Source organism: Pteropus alecto, unplaced genomic scaffold (assembly GCF_000325575.1).
Source record: "Pteropus alecto unplaced genomic scaffold, ASM32557v1 scaffold88, whole genome shotgun sequence".
Taxonomy (NCBI): Eukaryota; Metazoa; Chordata; class Mammalia; order Chiroptera; family Pteropodidae; genus Pteropus; species Pteropus alecto.
In genome coordinates this window covers 20,104,235-20,127,187 of record NW_006494611.1, presented here as the reverse complement: position 1 = coordinate 20,127,187, position 22,953 = coordinate 20,104,235, and positions in this window count along the sequence as shown.

Below are 22,953 nucleotides of genomic sequence, written 5' to 3'. Positions count from 1 at the left end.
AGATTAAAGGACATTAAAGGGATATGACAACTAAGTGCAGTGTCAGTTTCTAAACTTAATCATGTACCAGAACAAAAGAAATATGGTTGGGACTGTTGGCAAAATTTAAATAAAGTCTGTAAATTGAACAATATTGATTTCTTTTTAATATATTTTTAATTTTCAATTATAGTTGGCATACAATATTATATTAGTTTCAGGTGTACAATGTAGTGATTAGACATTTATTTAACTTACAAAGCAATCACCCGACAAATCTAGTACTCATCTGATACCATACATAGTTATTATAATATTATTGTCAGTGTTGATTTCTTGATTGAGGTGGTTATATTGTGCTATATCGCATAGTATACTTGATTTAGTAAAATGTACACTGAAGTTTTTAGGTGTGATGGGGTATCACATCTGCAATTTGCCCTCAAAATTCTTGTAACTTTTAGGTAAGTCAAATTAAATGAAAATTCAATTAAATGAATTTTATTCCAATTAAATGAAATTATAGAACTAGAAGTTACTTCTACTATATATGGTAAGAGGATAATAGAGGTAAGAGGGTGGCATTTCTATAAAAATCTGCATTTCTATAACTTTAAATCTCTTCAGAAAAAAAGACAAAGTTCATTAATTTTACTTTCTACTTATAGTTAATTATATTTTATACCATTTATTACAATAGAAAATATTCTGACTACTCATTCCCCCAAACATCTTAAGTATAAGGCAGAAATGCCAAGATCGGGTTAACTTTAATGTTTTTGAAAGTTTTCCTCAGCAAATTAAATTTTCTCATAGATATAGAATGCTTAGTCTGGACCACCTAAATACTACTCACAAAGACAGAACTGTAGGCACGAATATCCCTAAAGTAAATGATAAACACATGAATTTACCAAGGGATATTTTCATAATGCTGTAACTTTAAACTTCTTCATGTGTTGAGAAAATATGTTTTAAAATAACTCTGGAACTGTTTAACATTAAAAATGAATGTGTTTTTGTGCAGCATTTACGGAATGCTGGCCACCAAAGAAACATTTACAGCAATTGTAAATTTGCTCCTGAATTGATCTTCCATGACCCTAATGTATTTTTATCCCTTGTTAATTAACTTTTTCTCCTGTAAATAATCATGTCTTTTTTATAGCACTTTACTCTTACTGCATATTTTTTTCCCACCAAACGCACAGTTAACTTTAAATTCATGTTAAAAGGCAAAGAGAAGTCACAAGTAACTCTTTGAACCTATATATTTTTCTATCTACATATGCATGTTCGATTTTGTTAGACTTTCTTCATATGTGGTAGTTACTTAATTCAATTTAACTGAATATGGGTTAAAAGGTTACGATCATACTAGAGGTGGCAATTGTCATAATTTAAAGTTTTGAGCTCACTAATGTCATTCTATTTCCAGAAATTACTAGACTTGTCACAAAAGAATATCCTTCTCACTGTTTCAGATGTCAGCTCATGATAGTCCTACTGGCAAGAGTATTCTCCGGAATTTCTCATTTAAGATCTAACTATGAATAATGAGACATTTAGTGAGTCATTGACAGGAAATTGAATATTCTCCTTATGTGAATATGTAAATTAATTAAACTATTCCCACATTTAGGCAGAATTTTAAGCAATTCAAATGACTTTTATTCCTAAACTATATTCATTGTTACTTATTTATGTATTTCCTTATATAATTTAGAATTATCATTATAAACATCAGTGCGATGACACTGTAAGTATATTTCCAAAGATTTATGTACCTATCTGTTAGTAAAAACTCCCAGTTTTGGGGTATGTATCTCCCAGTCCCATCTTCCTAGGCATTTGAGATGGGGGAGGGTATCAGGCACCATATATTATATTGTGGTATGCCCACACTTACCAGTTCACAGGTGAGCTTCTAGTCTGTTTGGGCCCATGAGACTACAAAGGGTATTTGCTTGCTACTGCTAAGAAAAAAGCTTCCTAAATCTTCTGGATATAGTTGATGATGTCCCAGAAGTTAGTTACCAGGACTTAGCAAACATAGTTCAACCAAAATATTAACCACATTTGGAATGAGCACCTTAGTATAGCACCTATGAAAAAACTAGAACACAGATCAAAGCAAAGATAACCAGCCTGTGATGACATCACTGAGTGGTTAAATCAAATTATCCATTAAGTTTTCTCTTTCTCTGCACTTGTGTCTCTCTTTCCCCTTCTCTTCCAGTTTGTCAGACAATATAGTATATAAATTCTTCTTATTAAAGTCTTTCGATTTTCAAGGAAAGTTGCTCAAATCACAAATTAAAACAATAAAAAGGTTAATTCAAATAAAATGCATATATACGGTAACACATTTTATTTTTTAACTGTGGGATATGAAATGAAACATTCCTGTCCCTCAACCATGTCTAGGTAAGGAGTAAGTAAACACATATATAAAATCATGGGTTTTAATTAAATGGTAAATATAACCTTAATTTCCTAAAATTCCAAGAACAAATTTCCAGTAAAAGTGATGGTTTCCCAAACCAAAACCTGTGTGTCCCTAGAGAACTTCCTAGTGATATGACAGAAGCAAGAAAGGACCGTAGGTACTTCTGGGGACATGACTGGGCTATTGTAAGTAAATATTGACCTGAATAGTCAAATTATGCCTACTTTTTTTTTTTTTTCCCAAAAGAGCCTAGTCTGTTTTATAAATACCAAGTATGAGTTTGTTTACTGGTGTTTTGTCAATAAGGACTACTTAAAATACACACACACACACACACACACACACACACACAAATCAAATGTCATCTTTAAAGGCAGGGAAAGCCAGCAGAACATTTAACCTAGAGCCAGCTTTGAGCCCCAGTTAAAATCTACATTCCCCCTAACCTGGTGAATGGAGTGTGGGGCAGGGCATAGCAGTTATCCAGAGGTCACCTACTAATGCATGTATTTCCTTTCCCTCTCTCTGGTTTTGCAGAAATGGGAAAGCCGCTAAGAAATGGTTGAAAGGCCATATTTAAAAAAAGAGGAACAGAATAGGAAAATGCCACAGAATATGCCTAGCCTGAGACTTGAGGTAGAAAAAGAAACCTGGGTCTGTCTGGTTTCCAAGAAACAAAACAAAACTGTGGGGGTATAAATTGCATAGATCAGGACATCCATATATTTGTAAAGAAATGTAGAAAAAAATCATAATAGTTCTCTTATTTTTTGTTGAGCTTGTATGTGTGCATTAGAAAAAAATCATAATAGTTCTCTTATTTTTTGTATTGTTGAGCTTGTGTGTGTGCATGTGAGTGTGTGTGTGTGAGTGTGTGTGTGTGTGTCTCCGATAATTTAGTTTAGCTTTGGGATATTAATGGTAGATATCATGGAGTGAAATTTTTGACTTTTTAGTAAAGAAATATATTTTGTCATTATATTTTCTTGCAAATTGAAATTATGAAAATGGCAGGAACTATCTATCAAGATTTCAACATAGTAATAGACAAATATTAATTCAATGTAGTGTCTGCATACAGTTGACTATAGGAGAAACGTCAAAAGAATATTCTTAAAATCAATCCTACAGAATTGTAGTGAAGAAGGAGGTAGTATAATAATTATGTTTCCAGATTATCAGGATCTCTCCATCAAAATAAAATAAATAATGATATTTTATACTTGATGTACACATATTTGTTTAAAAAATAAATCACAATTATTCATTATCCACTGAATGAGAGCCCTCTATGGTCACAGCACTGTTTAGACACCTTAAAATTAGGAGGTTGGGAAAGGAATAAGTGGCTGTGGTGTGCACATATGCGTGTACATATGTGTGGAAAGAGGAGCCGATACATGTCCTAAGAGTCATGCAGCCTTGCAGTACAGCTATGGCTCTAATTCAAGAATCACTTCTATCCCCTTTCTGGCCCGTGAATATTATGAATTCACTTTAGAGAAACCAAATTCACTACTTTGGAAGACAGCTACTTCATTTTCAGAAAATATGACAAAGTATATTTTATTAGGAAGTCGAAATTTTCACTATAATTTTTTATTAAGGTGTAGAAATAATTCTTATTAGGAAGTTGAAATTTTCACTAAAATATCCACCATTAATGTCCTAGAGCTAAACTAAATTACTGGAGATACAAACACACACACAGACACACACACACACACACACACACACATACCCTCAACAATACATAAAACGAACAGAACTATTATGGTTTTTGCTAAATCTCTTTGCAAATATCAAACAAAATCTTTCATTTTTATCATGGCTCACTTGAACCTTCACACTATTCTGGTCAGAAATGACAATATTATCTCAAATCTTCGTTGATTGGTACAGAAAAGTGTATAACTCTGTCTTAACTTTTCTTCTATCTCTACTTTTCCTAATAATGATAGGAATTGAGATGGATTCAGATGGGCACCAAGTAGGCTTCTTTGGTTGGAGGGACTATACGCCAAAGGATAAGTGAGCAATAAAGACAAAATCAGATATTAAAATTGAGTCTAAAAAAAAACAAATAGGAGCCACTTATATAACCTGAGAAAGGGAGTCACATCTACAAAACAATTTGAGACTTCCAATGTGTGGCGAGGAAAGCTACCTTCTTTCAGACACATTATTGTTTTGACACTGTTAAGTTTAACCTTTAACTAAGTGAGTTAGTATTGGAGATATGGGAGAGGACCTGATCTTTTTTCAAATTTCATTTCTAAAACAATTATGAATTTAAGGCTCTCATTTCACCCAGGCCCAAGTGTGGTAAGAAAAGACCAGCATTAAATTTCTACAAGTCTCAAAAGGGAAGATTATAAAGAGGACTCAATAAGGAGATGAAGAAGAAAGACTGGTGATGAGCAATGAAAGAGTAACAAGATCTGACCTGTGGAAAAAGAAAGAATTTCTTCAAAGGCAGTAGGATAAAGGTCTGTGAGTTTCCTGGATAGCAGGGACCTATCCACATCCTTCCTGACAGCTGCACCTAGAAACAATCATAATATTCCAGTGTGGTCTGTTTGATGCAAACAGCTCAGGGCAATTTTACCCATTAAACTCTTTGAGCACCATGTTTCCCCGAGGTGATGGAAAAACCTCAGGGGTCATGACAGTGCCATGCCCTGAGGGTAGCCAGAAGTTCTAGGACTTACAGCCAGGGCAAAATTTCTTATGCCCCAATTCCACCCAAACGAGCAAAATTGCTGCCTTCAAAGGACCAGCCAGCTTGTACAAAGCAGTTAATCACTGACCACTGTGGGCAAAAACGGAGACTTCTCCCTGATGTACTAGATTACATAAGAACTTCAGGCTTTTGTACAACCCTGGAGGATGTGGAAGTGAGGGACTCCAATAACGGTGATGGTTTCATTTCTTGCCTACCTGATGGAGGGATCTTGGAACAAATTAAAGTTTACTTAGCGAAATAAAAGAATGCGACATTCTTTACACCCATATAGTATAGCAAAATTTAAATTATGCATATTCTTAGAGGCAGGAATGAAGAAACTGATACTTTAGAAAGTTAAAGTGCAAACCCAAGTTGGTAGAGCTAGGACTCAGCTCCTGATTCCTGATCCAGTATTTTTTACCCTCTCTATATTTGTTCTTAATTTTGACATTAGACATTTCAAATCATTGCTAATGAATTAACATTTCAATGATTCATATTCACTGGATTAAAGAGTAATCAGGGAGATCATTTCATAAACTATATAAATGTCTAACCAATGTACTATATACTTAAAACTAATAAGATAAAATGCTGAAAGAATACATTGTGACAAAAAGACAGATATATTCATAAAGATACTAGATATTAATTTGTAAAATAAATATTAGTTTCTGAAAAATATGTACAGGAATTTTACTATATCCTTTTACAAGGTACAGCTTGGAAGAAAAAGATAAATAAGAAAGGTTTTTATCCTTAAAATATGGAATGCCTAAGGGCAAAAAATAAAAAAAGTAATTCAGGGAAATTATCAGTTATATATATATTAATTTAATTTTGAGATAGATATGCAAAGATAAACCAAGTGTATTTCCAAGATAAAGATGCATATATTTTTAAACTTACTTGACCACATAACTCTTTTTCACAAAATATCCAACAGTAGTAGTATAGATGAATAACCAATTGTCATAATTCTCTTATATCAATCATGTAAAATAATTTAGGGCCATTTTTAATTCCCCAAAAGTAAAAAAAAAATCTTCCTAAAATAAAATCATTCTCAAGGAAATAGTATAAAAGGTGAAATAACTTAAAGTTTGAGACAATCCATAGTAATTTAACATAATGAAGTTAAAGTCTTTTTAATATTGGTGTTCATATCAATGTTAATAAAGCAGCAAAGAAATAAAAACAATTAGCACTATAATTAAAATCCTATTATTATAGTTATCATCAGTAATAATCATTGAACTGAGATACCCACTTTCATTAGTTGTCAGTACCTGTTGATGGTTCTGCTGCATTTGATTTCCAAAAATATGTTTAAATTTAGTATATTTTGAACAAATCTCTCAACGATATTACATGTTGAGTGTTCATTCAAAGAAACATTCAACAAGTTGTTATTCAATTATTTTAAACAGAAAGTGTTTCTATAAGGTGAATCATATGTCCATTTAAACAAAAGATAATGCTTTGTAGAAAAAAAAAAAAATTCCAAAGCAAAATTTAAGAATTTTGATGACAAAGTAGTAAAGTATTAGCCATTTTCTTTTTTCTTAAATGTTCTTTCTAGGATACTGAGATCACCTGATCTTAACCTCCCAGAGCCTAGAATTAACTCCTTTCATTCTATGGGCTGCCATTTCAAAGGAATGAAACTAATAATGAACCAATGCAGATTGTCTTTGCAGCAGAAGCAAGAGTGTTGGAAAAGGTGAGCAATCTGGTGGCTACTCTGAGGAGCTAGAAATTTGGTGGCGATTGGTGTCATTTGCTGGCAGTTGCCAACCAACTGTGCATTACCTTGTAGAGGAAAACAGTTCAGGATAGTGGGGGAAGGGAGTGGTTTATATATAAAACAAACTCTTATAACTCCAGAAGATCAAAGCCTGAACCAAATAGGTGAGAATTGTTCACTTAGAAGGTCTTCTAAGGAAGCTATCAAGGGGAGTTACAAAGCTTGTTAATTCCATTTGAGATTTAACACTAACCAAGAAAAAAATATGGAAACCAAGGGGCCTATTTCCAAACAGTTTAAGGCAATGCGTTACATTTGTCTTCCTTCTGCAGCAAGTACCAGCTATGTGGCCACAATGCTTGAAGAGACAGAACTCTTGACATCAGTGTTTCAGAGAGGAAGAGTTTCTAAGTAGAATAGAGGTAATAATAATTCAGAAAGGAAAGCACAAAATCATGATTCTAATTACAGTCAAGACTCAGAACCATGACAAAGAACATTCAGTAAAAAAAAAAAAAGGTATAGAATAAGAAGAGAAATTGAAACCCTGTTTTTCTGCAGCACCTCTGTAAGTGTGCACAAAAAAGTAAGAGAGAACAAAGAAGTGACACCACTGGAGAGTCACTGGCATATGTAGCTCATCTATAAAGAATAAATCTGATTTAAAAAGCACTCTCTCCTACAGAATCTACATAAAAAAGTTCTTCAAAAAACATTTGTTGAATAAATAAATGGTCAGATTAATAAGGAGGAGGAGCCACTCCTAAATTCTAGAAAAGCTGGTACGATCTGGGAAAAATAAATATATGGAGGGTGATTGACACTGTCAGAGGGTCAATGGTCTAATCCTGAAATATGCTGCTTTTCTGAAGCACATATCTGGGAAGTAACAGCCCACGAAGACCACTGTCCACTTATGATTTAACTGGGGATTGACACTATCACCAGAAGAGATCATGGGGAATATCTAAGGAATATTTAAAAGTATCTAGTAATGCACATAAGAAATAATGAATTTGGAAGAGGAACGAAAAGAACATAGATACTTATAACAATGCGCAGAGCATGAAAAAAATAAATTTGAGGTTTTATAATGCAGGATAAAAATATTAACCCATAAGTCTTTAGAATAAACAAATTTGTGTAAGAATATATAAATATGTGCATTTTTATATAGAAACAAATATTTTGGTTGGGGAGAAGAGAAAGAAAAAAGGTAGATTGATGCTGTATATCTAAAATATATCTTTCTTATTCACGATAAGATATATAAGGGATAAATAATCTGACATTGTAGATAATTAACACATTTACTGAACAGATAAATGAGAAAAAATCAAAAATAGAAAAGCCAGCTAGAGAAAAATAGACTAAGATATATAAAAAGTTTAAAATTTTAATTTAAAAATTGAAATATAAATGAGAAAAAAATGTGACAAAATAGTGGCGAAATATTCAAAGTCAATGTCATTAGATACTAAAGGGAAAAGAGTGACATTAAGAGGTATATTAAGATATACTGAATCATCCCAAATAAAACAAAATAAGTTTAAAATATAAGATAATTGAAATGAAAAATTTTAAAAAGGAAAGGGGAAAAAAGTAGCTGCAGATAAGCCATATGTGTCTATAGGAATTTCTAGGGACAAAAAAACTTCCTAGATTAATATTTTCCAGCTGAGGCAGCTGATGTTCATTCTTTCAGGGCAGAGAACAAAGGGACAAAGATTTAATTGTTATCCTTATGCTCTTCACCTTTATATTTGAGCATAAAGTCTCACATTTCATCTACATTTCCTATCTCTGGTGACTTCATCGCTCTAGGAACCACTTCAGAGGGGTCAAGGATATTCTTAATTACTGTGCTTATACTGCTGAACAATAGGACAGGGAAGTCACTGTCACCACCATCACCATTACTGTGACTGTAATAGTGTTTCCTCTGAAAACTTCTCTGGTATCTTAGATTGCTAAGAAAATTAATATATACATGTAGAAATTAATGATAAGGGAAGTTGAAGCATGCTGGAAGTCACAGACTAAAAAAGAGAACAATAGGAGTGATACAGACTATCTGACCACATGAAAGTAATGAATGTTATCCTTGCCACACTATACTAAAACTGGCATGGAAGAAAGATCTACCAATAATGGAGGACTTCAACACAAGGCATTAAAGTAAAACCAATGTATCAGACAAATTGTTATTATGTTTTCACTTTCTTCATGAAAAAATCACAAGAAGTACTAAGGAAACATAATTCTGCTACACAAGCGACAGTTCATGAAGAAGTCACAAGAAGTTCTAAGGAAACATTATTCTGCTGCACAAGTGACATGAAATTCTACACGAAAGACATTTTAAGTAGAGTTTGGAATCTTTATAATGCAATACTAAATTATGTGCAAGAGGAAGAGATCAAGGAGGTACCTAAGGAAAACAGAATCTTAAATTTTAAGTTCAGAAAGAAAAAAAATAATTTTACAAAATGGCCATGACTTTAATAACTGAGTCAAGAAAGACATGGACAATGAAGTAAAGGCAAGATTTCCCCCAAACTTGAAGTTAAGGGTAAAATTAAGAGAAAGGCAGAATAATGAACAAGAAACAAAGAACCATTTCAAAGCCACTTTCAGAAAGAACTCACTCTAATTGATATATGTAAATAAAATGGCCGACTAGAGTGCATTTCATGAAGATAGGTCTAGAATGTGATTATAAGCAACAAAAGTTTAAATCTAACCAACTATATGCACTCTGGAGAACTGAATGTGTTAATAGAAGGTGATGCTTGGTCGACACAGAGCCTAAAATTTATGGCCTTAGAAACCAAGTGCTTTCAATATATCCCTATCACTATCCTGCTCGAATGCCTTGCTCAGATCCAAGCATTCTACCTCCTTCATTCATTTACTGTTTTTTCCCAAGTTCCTTACTGTTTGTGTTCATGAACATTGCTGACTTTCTTCTAAAACATTGCATTGTATGATCTAGCATATGTAGAAGTATCATTGTACTCAACAGATTAGGGTGAAAGCTCTTACTTTGCTAATTACCAACTGCGTAGTCTGATGGCAAGTTACTCCAGTAAGAATGTTAGGAGCAAATGAAAGAGTATGTGTAGAAACGTTTTGAAAACTATAAAGCACTATCTGATGTCAAGCATTTTTACTTAAATCTTGTAACTTTCTGACTTGGATATCTATTGTTTTAAGAGATTTTTTCATTTACTTTTCACAGATGAAGTAACTAAGAAATATGTTTCTGTAGTGTGAACAAGCCTCACACATAATGCACAATGTTGGAATTTTGCAGACCTGAGTCAAGCTAGGTGTGGTTGTATGGCTGCTGTGGCAATGTGCTTTTGTGTCCATTTCTAAAAGGAACATACCTGCAACACAGGCTGGACTTCTCCAAAAATACCTCTCCACTAAAAGTTGGCAGAAGCTGCTGAAATGACTCTATGTCATGAAAGGCTCATCGAGCATATAAGCTTACCTAATTAATGATTTTAAGGGTTTTTTTTTTTCTTTGCAGCTGTTAAACGGAGTGGTTCTGATTAAGCCATACCACATCATGAGAAGCATTACTTCACAAGGGTGCTACATTCTGTATTTCCCCCCACTTTGATCCCTGCTCATTGGCCCCTTTGATCTCTGAACAGGATGTACAAGCTTCACTAATCAATGCTTTCCCTAATTTTTGCCTCTTTGTTAAGTGTTTATATTTAAATCATTGACTAGAATAGGTGAATATGTATGACCTGTGTCTTTTTCCATTTGGTCTTTATGTCTTCAAAAGACGAAAAGAAAAGAAGGGCCTTCTAATTTTCAACGAAAATTTCATTAAAAGTGGAGTGAAGCTGGATTGCAGATATGGTGTTCATTTCTTTCTCTTTGAAAATTTGGATCACTTTCTAGGCAGTATGAGAAAAATCAACCCTGCTGTTAGCCCATCCCAAACCTGTGCAAACTAGAACACAAATCCCTTTAATCTCATGCCAATGGAGAGAGATACCTGCAGCAGGCTTAGTGATGAACTTGTGTCATGCGCCAGCTTTTCTAAACACTAAAAGGTCCCCTCTCAAGAGACTCACAATGTGTTTGGATAGGTAAGAAACCCATCACTGAGAAAAAAAAAAACAGGAGACAAGAGACAAAAAGCTAAATACTAAATGTCAAATGAGCACAGATAAGTGCCATGGAGTTTAGAAAAGGGAGAGATCTCAGGGCTCTCTTTTCTAAACTCCATGTTATTACTTCTGAGAGGAAGTAAGTTTTATTGGGTCAAATTCATCCCAGAAACTAGAAACGGTATGCAGAGTTTTAAAGATGGAAATGTGTAGGGAGCAGGTCCTGGAGCTGGTTGGCCAGAGTAACTAAGGAGTTTTTCCAAAGACTGTCAAGCAGGTACTCTTAGAAAAGTGAATAATCCACATTGTTAGGCAGGACTAGTTTGAGATCTTAACTTATTTTTAACTAGTAATGGCAAGATAAGCAAGTTACTTTAACTACTGGGAGCTGAAATTTTATTAACTTTAAGAATGGACCGATCACCACGTAACTCTCAAAAGCGTATGTGTTAAGTAAAAGAGCACATGCCCTTTCTTCTTTTCTCCCTCTTTCCTTTTCTCACTTTTATGAACTTGATTTCAGTAGTAATGGTTTAGACAATTGTCAAAAGATTGTTGCCAATACATGCAGATATTTTTATATGATTCCTACTCTTTATAAACATGTGAAAAATCAATCTTTGTTTGAAAGATGATATATCTGTTACTATCCATCAATCCCTTGACCCTCTAATTTTTATTAGAAAAGAGAAAATGAGGGCAGATGTCAGCAATACAGAATTGCTCTATGGGATGTCCTGTTTTCACACACTCTGTATCAATGGCTCATCAAATCAGACATGGCAGGCGACTGATTATCAGATCCTTTTTTCTTTGATTTAGCATATACATATCCAAGGTAGTCCTTAAGCCTTGACCAAAAGGAGGAAAAACAACAAAAAGTCAAATTTCACAGTTCCATACGAAGAATTGTAGTAAAACTACTTAAATTTTCAACTTTCAGAAAATCGCGAAATCATAGGTTGTTAGATCTTTGGAATAATAGATCTCAGTGACAGTTGAACTTTATCGTGTTCAATTACATAAATTTTCAGATGAGGAAGCTGCATCTCAGAACAGTTATATGGTTTGGCAAGAACTTCTTAGCTAATAATTCCCAGGCTTTCTATCCTGTGCTCTTTTCTCTGGATCAAGATTTCCTCATTTATTAAACAAAGGAGTTATACCTCCAAGGGTCTATCCAGCTTTAAATTCTATGATCTCCTTTTTTGTAAGTCTTGAAAAAATCAAAGCCTCAAAAGTAGTTGACAGCACTCTAATTTCAGTTTATGAAGGACCACACTAGACTGGAGCACTGTGGTTCAAATGTTAAGTGCTAAATGGCAGAGCCAGTTAATGCCCTGGTTGTTTGCCGTTGGAGGTAAAAATATATCTGTAGGTCTCAGCCAAGTTCCTGTGGATATTTGTCCACATCCCCGAAATACCACACACATTTGGCGAGAATGACGGATTATGTCCAAGCAAGGTCCAGATCTTGAATAGCAAGAGTATTTCGAGTAAAGAACAACATACAATGGCAAAGTTCTCATTCTTAGGTATGACATTTATCTCTCTAAATTTCTGTAATATCCTCTTTCTCTTTACTTTTTCTGGTTCTCCCCACCCTACATTCTGAAATCTACAAAATTGACTTTCATCTTAGACTATACTTGAGATAGGATAATAATCACAATTAAACAAGTCATTGCTTTTTCTTCTTTCTCCTTTTCTATATTTCCCAAATTTTCTCTAAAATGACAATGTATATTAATTGTGCTATTTCCCTTTCTCCCTTCCTTCCATTATTTCTTTCCTTCTCTCTTTCTCCCCACTAGCTCTCTGTATATGTATGAGCATATATGTGCATGTATGTGTGTGCACCTGCAGATATCTGTTTGGGTTTATGGATTTGTCTAGATAGTTACTTTTGTTTAACACATGCAGAAATCCGGATATGCAAATTATAAAGAAGGAAAAATGTCTGCCTGATTCCGTATCTCATTTTGTAGTACCTATTTTTAGTTCCTACCTGAAAAGCAATGTCTTTGTCATGTCCCCTTGGCTGGCCTTGCTTCAACTCTCCTAACTCATTGGAGATAATTTTATTTAATTCACACTCTATGCCTGTCCTGCGTTGAATTGGACTCCTTCAGAAACACTTCTCTGATCCATATTCATGATTCTTCAGTTTTATTCCACAAAACACTGACCTTAAAAAATGTTTTTTGGAAGAAGGGAGAGTTGAGTGGTCAAAAAAGTTTGAAGTCAAGTGTAGTAGTTAGACCTGGTCTGATTTTTGGCTCCAAACAAAGCAAACAAACAGAAACAGCTATCAAAGAGTTTTTGCCACATTTGGGGCAATTTTAATGTGAACTGAATATTAAAACATATTAGGAATTATTGCTATGTTTTTTCAGGTATGACCATTGTAATATTGTACGGAAAAATGACCTTATGCTTAGGAGATATATGCCATGTTTAATGGTGAAATATGTCAAGTGATGCTTAAAACTTTATTTCAAATGGTTGCAATTTTTTTATCTAAAATTAATATATTTACATTAGCAATATATGGTTCTGGAATAATGCTTATTAAAATTTAGATACTATATAAAACAAATACATATTATCTATAAACACATGTTTACATATTATATATTAATATAAATATATGTACATAAGATGTGTTTATAATATGTAAATAAATAACATATTTGTTCATGATGCATACATTTATATATTAGATATGTATATAATATACATATATTACATACATATAATATACATATCTAATAAATGTATATAATGTAATATATGCATATTATGTATATGTGTATATTATATATAGATGCATAAATATTATAATTTTTTAGCCAGACTACTCTTGTTTATATAACTATATCAGTAAATATATAATTCGAACACACACAAAGCATTGCTGTAAAGATTAAATTACCATTTTTATTTTCTGAAATATATTTACTTATTTTTTGCTAAACCATTAGAAAGTAGGTTGCATGCTGAATTCTGACTAGCCCTCAGCAGTAGCGTTTTTAGGTACTGGAGAACCAGTTTGGATAGTACGAGAAAGGGAATGCGGCTAATTAATAAGAGAGAATCTCTTCGTGGATAATTAAACTTTTCGATGCAGAAAGATGAATTTGTGAGTGGGGGAAGAGGTCATGCTGCTAGTAGATCAATTTGGGGACTTCTAGACTTCCACAGGAAGTACCTCGCTCCTTACCGCACCCCTTAAACTACTGCTTACAGGGAACGCACTACTAATTGCAGAGTAGTAAGGGTTGGGATGCATGATTAAAAGGTTTGTTTTTGGAAAGAAACTTTCTTATTTCACTTAGGTTCTTTGTGAAAGATATTTCTGATGCGGGCAAATGAGCCAGACAAAAGCTTCAAACATCTAGAATGTAAAGGAAAATTCAAATATTTGACGGTCATCTGAAACAGATAAACACCAATAAAGGTGATCCTATAATTTAACTATGGTAAGTAAGGTGCTATTTTATTTTATCTTATTTTTTTAGGTTGAGACCATATTGCTTAAGGAAAAGTGAGGGTTCCAAAGTAGTTCCTTTATGAAGACTTAAGCAAATTATATGACTTTAGTTAACTACTTTTGTTTTCTCATTTATGAGATGAAAATAACAATATCAATTTAGCTCAGAAAGTCTTTTAAAAGTAATTATAAACTACTTTGTAAATACAAAGTGCTATATAACTGTTTAATAATAGCCCTTTGAACCACATGGCACCCCCCTAATGGAGATTATTAAGGAGTTCCTGTTTAGCTTGGATTAATTCTTTTAAAAAAATTTCCCCCTTAAATGAAGCAAGGTGCTGTGACTAGGAAAACAGCAACACAGTTGTAGAATATTTTCATAAATCAGGAAGCATGAAATCCAGGGATTGTTCTCTATCCTTCCTTGCAATATAGTTTTTTTCTAAAACAGAAAAGAAATTAACTTCAAAAGGGGTCCTGCAGTCTGAGGAGTGAGAAAGATGATTGAAAGCCTAAGCACAGGATCTCCTTGAAATGTCTTAGAACCAGAGAAAGAATGGTGAATTAATAGGATGGGGAAAAGCACCCTACTGAGATAGCACAGAGAAAGGGGCCTAAACACTAATACAAACATGCATATAAATTCTCTGCTCATTAAGTAGGTATCAAGAATTATAGTAGGTCCCTTTGTAAATTATATAATTTAATCCTCACATGCACCTTTTGAGTTACACGTTATGTTTCCCAAATTATAGATGAGAAACCTTAGTCTCTGAGTAGCCGAGTAATTTACTCAGGTTCACATGGCTGGGACACAGTGGAGCTAGAAACTGATTACAGGCATTTTCTCTGCACAGAATTTCCTTGAATGAGAACATAAATTCAAAACTAAACCACAGAAATTAAAAACTAAGCCACAGAATATGCAAACCAAAGACTCGTCCTTTGGGCATTGTTCAAAATGAAATACTTTACATTCTTACCTTTCCAAATAAGTCTCTGTGGGTGTATAATAAATATTTCTTGTTGAATACAATATTGTGACTAAACGTATTTACCAACTTAGTAGAAAATTCACTGTTAGTTATCTAAATATTCATGTATTTTTTGAAAGTAAAATTTATTAAATAATTGAGCATTATATCGACTGTATATTATATTATTTTATATTATATAATAATGGGTATTATATGAGAAATTAAATAGTAGAGAGAAGATATAGTATTTTCTCTCTAGAGATATCTACAATCCAAAATTGTGTCAGACAAGGTTAAAAATGTTGGGCTCTGGGTCTAAAAGACAATATCAGTTAACTATTTGAGTAGACATAACTCACACAAGGTCTAACTAAAACACCATTCAAAAAATGGTCCCATTTGCTTTCAGAGATTAAATTGCATTAGTCTCTCTTTATTCATGAGTAACATGTTCCCAGACCTCCAGTGGATGCCTGAAATCTCAGATAGTACCAAACTCTATATATACTGATTTTTTCTAGATATACATACTTATGATACAGCTTCATTTATAAATGTAAGCCCAGAAAGAGATTAACAACTAATAATAAAATAGGCCAATTATTATCATATACTGTAATAAAAGTTATATGAATGTAGTCTCTCTCTTTCTCTGATAACAGGTCTGACAACCCAGAGCAGGTACTAAGTAACTGAAGGGCAGGTAGCGTATATACTGCTTGAATATGCATTACAAAGGGACGATTCACATCCCAGGCAGAAAAGAACTAGACAGCATCAGATCTCATCATGCTAAGAATAATGCACAATTTAAAACTTATGAATTATTTCCGGAGTTTTCTATTTAATATTTTCGCACTACAGTTGATCTCAGGTAACTGAAACCTCAGAAAGGTAAACTGCAGATAAGGGAGGAGTATTGTAATCTATAAAAATGGCAGAAAAGACATGATTTATATCCACTTTCTTCCATCTTCTCCATTCAAAAGATACTCATCAAAGTGGAAAGAGGGAGGAGGGAATTGAAATCTGAGATGCAAAGAAAGCATAGAGCCCCAAAAATTGAGTTTAATTTTATGGGCCAAGATGAATGACACCCAAGATATTGGATGATTTTAGAAATAAAGTAAAACTGGCAAAGAACAAAAGACTGTCACATTTTTTTAAAAAGCAGTACATTCTAAAATTGCAAAATAATATGTTTGCATAATTCTCAGAAAAAATTCTAACACAGCTAATTAAATTGATGGTTTATAGGTTCTTACTGGAAGCAAACATAGATTTGTTAAAAACATATCATGCAAGACAGTTTTTTTATTAGTAGTATTGATTATTATCATTAGATTAGTATTAAAGTAAATGATGTTAATACAATGAATCTTGATTTCAACAACACAATGATCAAAGTCTAAGATTGTTTTCTGGAATTCTGAAGATATATCATGACTGAGGAACCAGAGTATATGATTTCATGGTCTCATATTCACAATCTCTGGCCTATAGCACAGATGTAAGAGGACAACAAGAGTTAGTGCACCATTTGTGGAAGTCTACCCTGCTCCTACCTCACACGAAAAAAGGTGCCCTTTCCTCCTGACAAGTCACTGCCACCTACATGAAAATGGAATAACTGTAGAAATCTATGATGCCCATGACATGAAGGGTGCTTCCTAGAATTGTGCAAAGTCCAGTGCACATACTCATAAGCAGTAGACTTTGCATAAATCTTCAGTCTGAAAATCCTAGAGACTGAATACCAGATATGTATTTATCTCACTCCTTCAAGCTGCTTACTAAATGAAAACATTTATTTTTTATTTAACTCAGTGGGCTCAAAACTATTCATTTCTGAAATTTTTATTATGTGTATATTTATTTACAAATAAGAATATTACCATATTAATATATTATGTACTATATAAAGCATTAAAATGAACATTTTAAATGATGAAAAACAAATGTAAACAGAAGTTCTCGTGTTTTCTTCACACGCTCTACTTTGAAGACTACTGACTTAGACCCTTAGACTTCTTTCTAATGGCAAGATGAAGGTAGTTTTTGTTTTTTGTTAGAAAAATACATTTTTTTCCCATGACCATGTCTGAATGTGTGTATGTGTGTATGTGTGTATGCGTGTGCACATGTTCTCACCCAAGTGAGAATGTTATGGATGAGATGACCATTCAGGAGCTATAACAGATGTTTTTCTTAAAATACCTTTTTTGCTAATCTGCAGATACCTCTCAAATGGGGAATCATACTGATAAACTATAGAGCCAAATGTTTCAGTTATTCATGCTTAGTTTTTCTGGGATGGTCTACACTCTAGAAATCATGCTATTCACTCTAGATGAAGTTTATAACCTACCACATACACTGAGTTTGTTACATCATCAGTCTCTGAGAGGATTTCTTACTCTGAGGAAATCTGCTATTTCTGAGTCATATCTCTTCCTCTGTGCTATATGAGGATAGCCTAAAAAATATCCTGCATATAATGATGGCTCTGGTTCCCTTATATTCTGTTCTCTCTCACTTATGAGGAGTGCAGGAAAAAGACCTCTCTGGTTCATTCCATTCTCTCAAGTACAGTACAAAAAGCAACCCATGTTTATCATCGCTCTCTAAATCACTGGGTATACATGAGGGTAAACAATTTTATATTTTACCCCGATTTTTTTTTCATAATGGCTTGCTTAACATGTGTACTGTTGAGTCAGACTGCCTGGAATTGAATCTTTCCTCTGTCATTTAACACATTTCATGACCATTAGCATTTAGGTTATTTAAATTCCCAAAGCTTCACTTTCCTTTATCTGTAAAAATAAGAAATTCTTACACTGCAAAACAGCTCCTGGGGTTGTTGTGAAGACTAAATATGATAAATATAAGGTACTTTCTACAATGACCAGCACCATGATTAATATCAATAAACATTAGCTATTCTTATTAGCATAATTATAGAAACATAGATTTTTGTATCTCTTAACCAAAAATGTTGGGGCCAGATGTTTTTCAGAATTCAGTATTTTTCAAATGAGCTTTTTGAATTTTGGAATCATAAAGAAAATTGCTATCCATTTAAAATTTTATTCAAAAGGGAAACATGATAATGAATAACCACTCTCTTCTCTCTTTAATTTGCTCGTATTGTCCTTAAAGTTTTTTTTAAAGTATTCTGGCACCTTTATTTTTCAGCCGAGTTTTATACTTGCCTGATAAGAATCATCCCATTCACTTACTGAAAACACAAATTCCAAGGCTTGTCTTAAGAGAGCTTGTAATTCAGTAGATGTGAAATTGGGACCCCAAAATCTGTTTTTTAAATCAATACTCCCAGACAACCCTTCTCATAGGTTACATTTGGAAAAGCTTGCCTTATTGGACATTCCATTTGCCACCCGCATGCCGGCCCCTTTTACACAGTCTGAAGTCTCTTGACATGTGGCTCTGACAGGAATCCACCACCAGTACTATCTTTGTCTTCCATCTCCAGCTCTTTGCTGCGATGACATCTGGACAGCCTGAATAGTTGTTCCTTCGTTTTGTGCATGAAGTCTGTTTTGCCAGAAATTCTAGTTTGTTCCTCCAAGCCTGGGCCTATTCTCTTTCTTGCTATTTTGTCACTGGCAAGGTGTCTGCAGATCCTCTCTCTTCCTCTTTCTTCTGGCCAGTCTCATCTCATCCTTCTCATGAATAAACAAGAAACATGAACCCTCTCAAAATCTACACAGTGTTTTCAAAGCTGTTAGATGAACCTAGAGAATTTTGATGACTATCAACCTATAGGGAAATTTCTAGGAGCATTCAACAAGACTCTGACTTTGAACTCCTTTTTTCTGTTAAACTTACATGAAGATGAGGACTGAATGCCTTTTAAAGGTGTGGATGGCACAGATCTTGGGAACGTAATGAGCAATGTGATATCTGAGAAATTAGTTCAAAAATGCTCTCACAAGCTGGAAACTGCAAAATGTTCACAACATAAAACTTATTAGGGTGAATATAAATATCTATAAGAATTGGAAGCGGGAGATAAAACAGGGAATAGAGGAAATCTAGCTTGATATTAATTCATTTATGCACTCAAATATATGTGCACCTGCTCTAAGTCAAAAAGATACATCTCAAATTATCTTAACGATTAGAAGAGAAATATATCTCCAGAACATGATTCAAACAGAATTATTCCTTGGAAAAATATGTATACATATACACATATGTGTTTGCTTTTATATATTAAATATTAAAATAACTGCCAAAATTGTGTGACATTTTAAAAAACAATTATATTGAAATAATTTCAGACACAGAAAAATTTCAAGAATACAGAGAATTTCTGTATGCACTTTACTCAGATTTATCAGTCTTTAATATTTTTAACATTCTGCCATGTGTGTTCTCTCTAGTCATATATAAATATTATACATATATTATTTTAATGTATATTTATTCTACAGTCTACATTATATCATATAATACATACTATTATATGTGATATGTAGCATATTATGTTATATACATTATATACTTATTTAAATTATATAGTTATAGCTATATATATAGCTTCATATAATATGTGCACATAATATAACTTTTTCTAATTCATAAGATAATATGTATATATCACGCTTTTTCACTTCTTTATACTTCTGTGTATATTCATTTTCTAGAAACATGGATTTTCTTTTTTTGCACAGTTATTAAATCCAATATTTAGCATTGATAAAATAATGTTTAAAATCTAATCTCTCGTCTCTTTTTCAATTTTGTCAATTATTCCAATAATGTATTTAAGAGCCTCTCCCCGATCTTCCAATCTAGGATCATGTATTACATTTAATTGTCATGTAGTTTCCTTTAGTTTCCAAGAGTTCTTTAGTTTTAGTATTATTTATTTCTTTTCTTTTTTACTTTTATAACATCGGCATGTTCAAAGAACACAGTCTAGTTGTTTTATAAAGTGTTCTTTCCCTTGGTTTTGCCTGATGTTTCTTCATGGTGAGATTTAGTTTATGCACCCTTGCAAAAATAATACATAGGTGTTGCTATATCCTTCTCAAGGTACCACATTTGGAAGCACGCTCTGCTCATCAGCCCCTCAGTGATGATATTTATTTTGGTCACCCAGTCAAAATGTTGTTCTGTTTTACCATTGTATAGTTAGTATTTTTCCTTTGCAACTAATAAGTAATATGTGGGAAGTCATGTTAAAACCATATATATCTTGCTTCTCATCAATCTTTTCTATTAGTATCCATTCAGAATTCATGTCCAAGAGAATCTTCATAATGAAGTTAAGGAAAATGGCAATTTTTCAACTCTATTACACCTTCAACAATGATTGGTTAATGTTCTACAGAAAAAAGGAAAGCTTTCTTCTCCCCTATTTTCTATTAATCTAGCTAACTACCTAGCTATTTATTATTAGTATGAACCCATAAACTCCTGTTCTTTTCCAATGACTTATAATTTCATATTGTCCTTAACTATATTCGTTTACTTTTAACAGCAAGTATTTCCTATTTTTTTCTTCAAACTTAAATAAATAATTATAAACACATATATATAAACATATATTTCTGGGTCATTCCATGCTTTCACAGAACTTTTATATAATTATCTAATTTGTTCCTCTATGAAAGATGTAAAATCCAGTGGGATGAGGAAGGAATTAAATTTATGGAAGTGCTTCAGTGCAAACAACTTTTAAGTTCCAAGTTAGAAAGAAATTTCTTAAGATTGGGTATTGATGCTATTTGACTGGTCACAAGAAGGAGAAGCAAGGAAATGCCTTTTTAGCTCACAAGAGTGCAGAGGCACTCAAAATCCTCTTTCCAAAGATATATATTTATATTGGCTTTAATAACTTTTGTAAAGCTCTCCATACCTGCAAATAAAAAAATAAATACATATGTACTGTGTCTAAAAGTTATATTTGTATTATATCATTCATACTTTTTTAATTATTTGAATTAAAAATGTATGAGCTTTTGGTATTAAACATTAATATAGAAGATTTCTTTATTTCTGCATGAGGATCAACAAAGTAGTTCTAAGGAATGAAGCAAGACATATTCTTTACCTTAAATTCTTTGCACAATTCATTATTCCAATTATATAATGAATAATGGACTATGGACCATCATTGCTTTAGAGCAAAATTAGGTTATTTGGGGAAAAATCATCAAACATCTCCCATTCATGTATTTATGGAGTCTTCTCAAAATCTGAACAAACTAGATTTAAATGTTACCCTTATCGAAGTGTTGATTCAGAGTACTGGTTAAATATTTCGCAGGCAACTGAAAGCGAATCACTATGAGTTTTAAATAAAACCCACAAATTGTCATAAGATTGTGAAATTTATGTAATAAATGTATACATGTCAAAATTATAAAAGCATTGACATAAATAAATGAAACAGAAAATAACTGATCAATTCCTACATGTCTACAAAGCAGGTGAAATTTCCATAGAGGCCAACCCTAAGAAGAATGCTGCTCTCTCAACTGTATGTAATACAGCTGGTGTGATTTAGAGATAGGAAGTGGGTAATAAAGAAACTTCTGCTTTGGTGGAGTTTACACAATATTGTACAGTGTTAAAATACGTCCTTTTTAGTCAGTGTCAAGTCTCTTAATTCCATTGAAAGCCAAATCCTTTGCATATTGAAAAAAGAACGCATCACAGTTCATTCACCAACTGTAAAAAACCTGCTTTAGTTTCTTTCATGATCTATACTTTCTACTTATTCACAAATATTCTACTGCAACCGTTACACACTAAACATTCCCAGTGTCATAGACTATAATATTACAAACAAAAGGATTATGACCTCTTTCAGCAGGCTTCCTGCTAGATCGAAGCAGGAAGGGGAGATGGATTATATGGAGAAAAAGCCTTTTTTGAAAACATTAATCTTCAATAATTAGTAACTGAGGAAGGAAATGCAACCAATACCTGAAAGTTAAATTAGCTTCTGCAAAAGCAACCAATTTCTAAAGCTGATTGAATCTGAATATCTATCTTCTAAAATGAAATAATTAAAAATGTAAAACTAAAACTTCTAACAATTATTGTCAAGTCCATATGAAATAATCTGAATGAGAAGACTCTGAGGAGCTCTTTAAACAACAAATTTATATGTTGTGTGTATGAGTGTTTATTTTTCTGTGAAAACAGTTAATAAATTAATATTTCTTTAAGTGCCAGGAGAAGAGTAAAGGGATCTGAACTCAGGTTAAACTCAAGTTATTGCTAATTTTAAATGTTTTAGATGAACTTCGCTTTCTTGTTCTCAATGCTGTTTCTTCTCAAAATATATCTCCATATATCACAAATGACCCATATTTATTTCTCTCATCTTTTATTTTTGTCTGTTTTGTAAGTGCATATTCTGGGTTTGGGGGAAGATGTCCAATTGAATTTGGTAAAAACGGAA